This window comes from Bos taurus, chromosome 1, assembly GCF_002263795.3.
Source record: "Bos taurus isolate L1 Dominette 01449 registration number 42190680 breed Hereford chromosome 1, ARS-UCD2.0, whole genome shotgun sequence".
Taxonomy (NCBI): domain Eukaryota; kingdom Metazoa; phylum Chordata; class Mammalia; order Artiodactyla; family Bovidae; genus Bos; species Bos taurus.
In genome coordinates, this window is record NC_037328.1 from 82398233 (window position 1) to 82406773 (window position 8541).

Genomic DNA, 8541 nt, shown 5'->3' on the forward strand with positions numbered 1-8541 from the left:
GGGCTACAGTCTGTGGGGTCACCAAGAGTCAAAGGCATGACTGAGCAACTAAGTGCTCACATACCACCAAACTTCCCCACCAGACAAACTCCTCTTACTCTTTATTTCTTACTGAAGTGAAGGCAGGAAAAAAAGCTGACAACCACTGAGCCACTGAAAGAATTAATTTTCTTAAAGGGAGTTGACAATTAGTTGTTGTTATTGTTCTTTTAAAAATAAAATGCCCAAAACTCATGGACAATTTTATCTAATTAGGCTCATTTTTCGTAGAAGGCAATGGCACCCCACTCCAATATTCTTGCTTGGAAAATCCCATGGATGAACGAGCCTGGTAGGCTGCAGTCCATGGGGTCGCTAAGAGTCAGACACAACTGAGTGACTTCTCTTTGACTTTTCACTTTCATGCACTGGACAAGGAAATGGAAACCCACTCCAGTGTTCTTGCCTAGAGAATCCCAGGGACAGGGGAGCCTGGTGGGCTGCAGTCTATGGGGTCGCACAGAGTCGGATACAACTGAAGCGACTTAGCAGCAGCAGCAGCAGGCTCATTTTTAAGTGTTTAACGTAAATTTCACTTCCTTCGATATTTATTTTTATAATTTTTAAAAATGAATATCTACTATGCATAAGACACAGACTCATGAAGACTGATTTTCAAGAGCTGAAACCAATTTGTGTAGCTAGTACATTTGTGTATTACCAAACAGATAATTCCTTTCACGTGTCACAGAAGACAGACTCTGAGGCTCTGGCCTAGAAACACATGCCATCGACTACATTCCTAGAGGACATAACTGAGGGTACTCTGTGTCTGGCAACATTTGAAAGCATCTTTCCAATCTTGGGTACTAAATGTACTTCTCCTTTTGCAATACGCCAAAGGCAGGAGCAATATTAGCCTTTATGAGCCTTTCTTCAAAGAAGACTGAATTGGCTTATGACAAATTACTTCTCAATAAAGTTCCCTCTTATTTGTACCACTTAGCAAAAATGATTTCAATTAGTCAAGGGATGCTTACAAATATGCACAAATATTCACAATCAGTGTTTCCTGAAGAAGTTAAGTTTTATTCTTATACATTTTTTAAGATAGTGGAAAAAACTACATAACAAAAACTTTAAATGACTCTATAACCTAAAACGTTTCATTCTTCACGTGTGTCCCCAAAATAACTCCAAAAGGAAAACAATTTTTTCCTGGCTCTTTTTATATCTTCTATCTGGAGTTAATAAGAGGTTCTCAAAACAGCTCAGCATCTATGAACTCTAGTAGCAGGCTGAAGAAGTTTCAAGAAATCAAGCATTCTCTGAAAAAAGAACATCACCCTGCCATGCCACCCTACTTCATTTCCAACCATCACTTCACGGACCTCCTATTAGTGTGATGTGGTGGCAAACTGGAAAGAATATAGACCAAAGAGTCAATTAAAATCGTATCTGAATCTGGACTTTACCAGTTCCTATCTATGACCTTGGTCAATCAGTCTACCCTTTCTGAGCTCCTCTATTTCTATATCTGTAAGATGAAATATTGTGGCCATTTGTGCTGCTTGCCCAGAGCATCACCTCTTGTCCTGGGGAAAGCTGTTTCAAACTATTTGCTTCCTGTGGAGGCTGTCAATAAAAAAGCCCCTAGTAACAAAGACTGCACAATACATCCAGGGTCCTTCACCAAGATGCACCTGGTAAGGAAGAGCCACTCCCGCTGTTCGTTAAACAATGAATAATAAGGCTAAGCAATATTCCCCACCTCTACCCCATCCCATTCTGCAGAAAAGGAGGTCATTTATTCAATACATATCAACACCAACTATGCATCTGTCACTGTCTCTACCAACAAAATTTACTCTCTCGGTACAAATTTCATTCTTGCTCAAGAATGAAAGCAACCTATAACCAGAAACAGAGAAGAGGAGGAAAGAGTGGACTGATATCATGCACGCCCCAGGCTCCCATCTTTTATGTATGATGTTAGCTCCGGAATAGCTTTCCAGCATTTAGGCTACATAAGCCAACAGAGTCCCCCAGTTTTTCTTTTATTTCTGGGTGGGGGTTGGGGGGGGAGTCACAATTAAGACTCCCAACTCTCAGGAATATGATTACCTACTGTGCAGAGTTACTGTGAAGAACAAATGATATAATGACTGTAAAGCATTTAGAATAATGTCTGACACAGACCAAGTATTCAAGAAATGTAAAACTGCAAGATTTCCAAATTCTTTTAAAGACCCTGAAACAAGATCTGGTACTTTTGTAAAAGTCTAGCCAGTGCTAAGTATATCCAAAGGCCACCCTACCAGAAGGCTATACTTCTTATAATAACAATAACAGCAAAGTTTCCTCATGAACTGAATCGACTTCTGGTGACTCGGACAGTAAAGAACTCACCTGCAACGCAGGAGACCTGGGTTCAATCCCTGGATGGGGAAGATCCCTTGAAGCAGGAAATGGCTACCCACTCCAATATTCTTGCCTGGAGAATTCCATGGACCTAGTACCCTAGTAACCTAGGACCCATGTAACCTAGTGGGCTACCGTCCACGGGGTCACAAGAGAGTTGGACGCCAAGTGAGTGACTAAACACAAACAAACAAAATATAAACTGAACCGTAGAGGTTAGCATCTCGAGTTGGGGAGACTACCCTGGACTATCCAGATGGGCCCAATGTAACCAAAGAGTCTTTAACAGTCTGAGAAAGCGGCAGAAGACAGTGTCCGAGAAAGAGATGTGACAACAGAAGCAGGGTCAGAGAAGTGCTGTGCTACAGGCTTTGAAGATGGAGGAAGGGTGCCAGGAGCCAAGGAATTTAGGCAGTCTCTTGAAACTGCAAGAGACAAGGAGATGGACTGTCTTCTAGAAAGGCCCTGGCCTGCCACAGTTTGATTTGGCCTAGTAAGACCAATGCTGGACTGGTGCACTATAGTACTGTAAAATAATAAATCTGTGGTTTTTTTAAGCCATGAAATTTGTGGTAATTTGTTACAGCAGAAATAGAAAATGAGTACACTAGCAAACTTCAATTGTTTCTGGCCGTTATCACCAGCATTCTGAAATACCTACCCCTCCCTTGTCACTTGGTATTGCCCAAATATTTATTGAGCAAACTCTTCCAAATGCAGACTGCTGATGAAATGCTTCATACATGGTACTTGATATTACACCTAGACAGCATATTAAAAAGCAGAGACATTACTTTGCCAAAAAAGGTCCGTCAAGGCTATGGTTTTTCCAGTAGTCATGTATGGATGTGAGAGTTGGACTATAAAGAAAGCTGAGCACCAATGAATTGGTGCTTTTGAACTGTGGTGTTGGAGAAGACTCTGAGAGTCCCTGGGACTGCAAGGAGATCCAACCAGTCCATCCTAAAGGAGATCAGTCCTGGGTGTTCATTGGAAGGACTGATGCTGAAGCTGAAACTCCAATACTTTGGCCAACTGATGCGAAAAGCTGACTCATTTGTAAAGACCCTGATGCTGGGAAAGATTGAGGGCAGGAGGAGAAGGGGACGACAGAAGATGAGATGGTTGGATGGCATCACTGACTCAATGGACATGAATTTGGGTAGACTCCGGGAGTTGGTGATGGACAGGGAGGCCTGGCGTGCTGTGGTTCATGGGGTCACAACGAGTCGGACACAACTGAGCAACTGAACTGACTGACTGACTGACATTACACACTTGATGCAGAACAAAGAAATGAACTACTAGTAATTTCCTCTTGAAATACATTCTATAACTAGTTTTCACCCAACCATCCCATAATCTAGGGTTTTTATAGTTCTCAAGGGGATGCCATGCCAGAGTGTACCTTCAAACTGCACAACAGGTTACGTGAATCAGATTAATCTAACAGAGAATGTATATCACAGAATCATGATTACCCAGTATGCTGTCCATTTCTGAGGGCTAATATACTAATAATTTAATAGCTTCAACCAAAGATCGTCTGACATCCTGAGAGCTCCCAAAGCTACACCCTCTTAATTATTCCCGACCAATGAATAAAGGAGGCCCAAGGAACACCTGAGGGAAAAAAAAAAAGACGTGTACCATATAAACAGCAATGACCCCATTACGACACTGGCCAACTGAGTAAGAACCCTAGAATGTGACCTATATTAAGCCAGGTTAAAGTGGAATTCTTCTAGTAGTGTTCTTTTTTTTTTTAAACTTCAGCAGACATTCCCAACTGTTCAAGTTTCAGGATCTGTTTAATTTGCTGACATTCTTTTCCTCCCAAAAGTGTTATATGAGACACTTACCACATTACACTGAAATCAAATCAAGTTGGGTTTTTTCCTAATACACTATAGCCTTTGAAAGATACCACAAAATCATGACACGGAAGCAACTTTACATGCCAACTTTGTTTCTGGTCTTTCCAATCCAAGTGTTCCTTTTCTATTCGTTTTGTCTTCTTGTGGCTTGTTTTGTGAAGAAAAATGTAACAGAGAATGAACTTCTGTGAGGTTTTCTATTATCTTACTCTGGTAAATGGGCTCAATTTTAGCAGTTCCCCAATGCCTACAGGGTAAAATTCAAAAATTTAAGCCATTCCAGGCAGAAGAATAGTTCCTTTAAAACTAACCTTATTATATGTATCCAGAGTCCCTCAAGAATAGCTTCCATTTTTCCTATGTCTGCTCACACTAGCTCACATTCCCTTCCTTTTCCTTCCATTTATCTAAATTCCCTCATTCTGTCCTTCCTTCTGGGAACCTTCCCTACCTAAGCATCCTCAGAATCCAGAATGAACGTCTAGAATAGCACCTTGGCCTTCATTAGTTAACTTACCACATGACTACATCTTTTCTCCCCAGCTGTACAACAGAAATGGGACCAAGTGTCTTTGCATACTCCACACCACTGGGGTCACTAACTTGCATAGCTACACAGACATTCAGTAAGTATCTACTGATCAACACAAGAATTAGAAGACAGGAATAACTCCTGTGTTGCGAATTAAATATATCAGTTTTATTACCTGTAATTGTTAAGCTTCAGAGGATACTACTTGACTCATCGCATATAGGAATCTATGCCATAATAAGCCAAGTTATAACTGAGTTCCACTTTAATGCAATCAGGCCTGTCAACTACAGATGATCATATTCATCCTTCAGATATCAGCTAAACCCTTGCCTCCTCAAAAGTCTTTTTTTTTTTCCTGCTCAACTAGACTAGGTTCCCAGTTAGTAGGTACCTATAACATTGTTCTCCTTTTATTACACCTATCACATTACAATCATTTTTTCACTGTCTGAACCTCCATTTCCTTCGCTCAACTGGAATGTGGGTTCCAAGAAAGCCAAGATCACATCTGCCCTTTTTCCATCACTGTATTCCCAGTGCCTAATTACACAGTAGCCTAATTACACCAATCCATGCATCCCCTCACCCTCCCCATAGAAACAGCCAAGCAATGCTGCATCACTGGCTTCTAGAGCCTTAAACAGCAGTTCTGGTCATTCAAAATAAAATATGGTTAGTCATTCTACTCCCCAAAAGCCCCCCACCTTGCAAGTTCCCCTCTCTGCAATTGTTTTTTTTCAATCTCTAACTTTTTTTAAATGACCATTTTGCTCATGTATGACATGACACAAACTCCATAATTTCAAATATTTTGTGCTGTTTTACATTAATTCAACCTATAGGCCAAGATGAAAATAGTGAAAATATACATTCAGGGCTTTCCAGGAGGCACTAGTGGTAAAGAATTCGCATACCAATGCAGGTGGGGTTAAGAGACGCCTGGGTCGGGATCCCCGGGCCAGGAAGATCCCCTGGAGGAGGACATGGCAACCCACTCCAGTATTTTTGCCTGGAGAATCCCATGGATAGGGGAGCCTGGCAGGCTGCAGTCCATAAGGCTGCAAAGAGTTAGACACGACTATAGTGACTAAGCATGCACATCGTACATTCATTCAATTTACAGGAATTCAACCATTATCTTAGGCAAACAGAAAGAAAAAAAAAGAAATGATTCTCATAGGACCTGGACTCTGCATACTATTCCACTCAATAACTACAAGCTTCTGAGCGTGTGTGGGGAAGGGATGGGTATCTGCTAGTCTTTCATCAGTCTCACTTCTCACATGCCTCACACACAATCCATTTCACCTGTGCTCAAAGTAACACACAGCATGCTGTTCCAACATGGAGCAAAAACTGGCTGTGACTGACTTCCTAAGAGATCATATGTCAGGCTCCTACATGACTCCTTCACAGGGTACTGCGGTGGTACTCAATTTTCAAGGTACTTTTTCAAAAGTGAAAGTCGCTCAGTCATGTCTGACTGTTTGCAACCCCATGGAAATTCTCCAGGCCAGAAGAGTGGAGTGGGTAGCCTTTCCCTTCTCCAGGGAATCTTCCCAACCCAGGGAACAAACCCAAGTCTCCCATATCACAGGCCGATTCTTTACCAGCTGAGCTACCAAGGAACCTTCTTCAAGGACCTAGGAAAAACTGAAAAAATAAGATTTCAGAAACCAGCAGTAAAGATATTATGCCACCAGTCACAGGTGATGTGGAAATAAGTCACTTTAACCTTGAACTGCAACCAGACACTTACATGTAAGACAGAAAAAAAGTCTGAAAGTGTTGTCTTTCTAATTTCATTATGCTGGTGTAGCACATAGAGCACAGGACTTGAAAACTTATACTCTGATCCATGTGAAGGTAGTTTTAATCAAGGATGATGTTATTTGTAGCTAACTGGGCATCACACTTAAGGGTACTCAGTTCACTTTACTCATGGACTTCAGAAACAGGTTTCAACCATGTAATTTTGGTGGTTCTGCCAATCAAATATCCTATCTGCTTAGCCAGAAGAATAAGCACATGACACTCTTATATCCAATCTGGCCAACCAGTGTCCTTTCCTGAAATTTATAAATATTAGAGGTAGGAGTTTCCTCTTCTCTCTGTGGTGCTTAAGGTTGGATGAAGTAACAGAAAGGCTATTAAACAGAATGAAGATAATTCAAACATTAAGATCCATTTAAGAATAGAACAGTTTGTTCTTACAAATATGTACAGATGACACCTGAAGCTGTAGGTTAAGATGATATCTAAACTCTTGTGAAAACTATAAACATATCAAAAGTTAAATACACAAGTTCAACAGGCTTTACTTTTCATTAACATACATAACTGACATTTGATATCACAGTGGTTGAAATGTCTATAAAAGGGTGGGAAAGAGCTGAAAAGTCACCAAGATGTCCCAGTATTCTGGAAGACAGAAAACACCCATCTGCTGATACTGGTCCAGGTACAAAGGAAATGTATAAAGGATAAGCAACATACTATTCCCTTGACCCCTGGAGAAAATTTTTTCACCTGTGTCTCTTTGAGATAAGAAACCCAAAAGATCAACCAGAATTTTTTCTTGTTTATCTTTATTCTGCATTCTACGGAATACACCAACTATTACCAGAGATTTCAATATCTACTCTTAAGTTTAACCACGAGCCAACCCATATCTTACACAAACACATGTAGAGTCTCCATCCCTATTTACATCAGATACTTGAAATACACACCTGATTCGTAACTGGTCTCCTAATCGCTGATTATCTGGAGTAAAGCTGGCACCACAAGTTAACAACCACGTTTGGTTTGTTCTTTGGGGTGGCGGGAGTGTGGTACTGGACACAGCCTTCCTGACCATTCTAGGATCAACCTAATATTAGCAGGGCATGAAGGAGGCATGCCTGTTTGAAGAAGGGTCCCCAGCAGTTACTGAAAACCGGTGGCATGGATCCTCTCTTACTGACACTAATTCATCCCACCTTCTCTCCTCTGAAACACACCCAAACATTTTAGGCAACTCTGCCCTTCCCCGCCACCACCACTTCCCCCGAGTACCACACTTGGAGAACTAACCAGGACACAAAGGAACGGCCTCGAACGTTAGAGACCCACGTGTCCCCTGCTGCCCTCACTCTAGGGCACACTTCGCATCGAGAGAGAAACTGGACCGAACCTCACAGGGTGCGCACAAATCCTAAGAGGTGGACACCCCGCCTAAGCCTCGGCTCCACACTAGAGAAGCACACTCATCCCAGGCCTCGAGGGATGGACGAGCCTGCACCTGTGCCCCAGGCCCCAAAGGCAGGTTACACACCTGTTTCTTCTGGGGGAGTGACTACCGGCCTCCAAGACTCACAATCTGGGTAAGCAAGTGCCCCTGCACCTCAGCCTCTCATTCTATGAAACCAACAAGTGGAAACTAACCCAGTTCCAGGCCAAACACAGGGTACTCCTCTCCGCCCCAGAACAACCCCGCCCGGCCGGTGGGCCTTGGTCCAGTTAGCCTGTCTGAAGCCGCGCCGCTGTCGGAAAGGAGCAAGGCTCAGGGACCCGGCCCGCGTTCTCTTGCCGCCCCGCGTACAGCCCCCGACCGGCGTCCCCACCCTGTTGGGCCGCTCTCCAGAGATTCCTTACCTGAGCTCTCGGCCGCGCCAGCCTAGGACCCCCGGACCACCTACGGACCACGTGACCCCGCCCCCTGCTCTAGCCTCACGCACGCGCAGTATA

The 8541-nt window shown here is 42.8% G+C and overlaps 1 protein-coding gene across 3 annotated transcripts in view; it reads right to left on the bottom strand.

The window, feature by feature from the left end:
* Positions 1-8517, bottom strand: part of VPS8 (VPS8 subunit of CORVET complex) — a 291024-nt gene extending 282507 nt beyond the window's left edge. For all 3 annotated transcript variants that reach the window (XM_024995281.2, XM_024995278.2, XM_059888314.1), the window contains exon 1: positions 8449-8517. The gene's annotated coding sequence lies outside the window, so the exon portion shown is untranslated. The remainder of the gene's footprint in view (positions 1-8448) is intronic.
* Between the last annotated feature and the right edge of the window lie 24 nt (positions 8518-8541).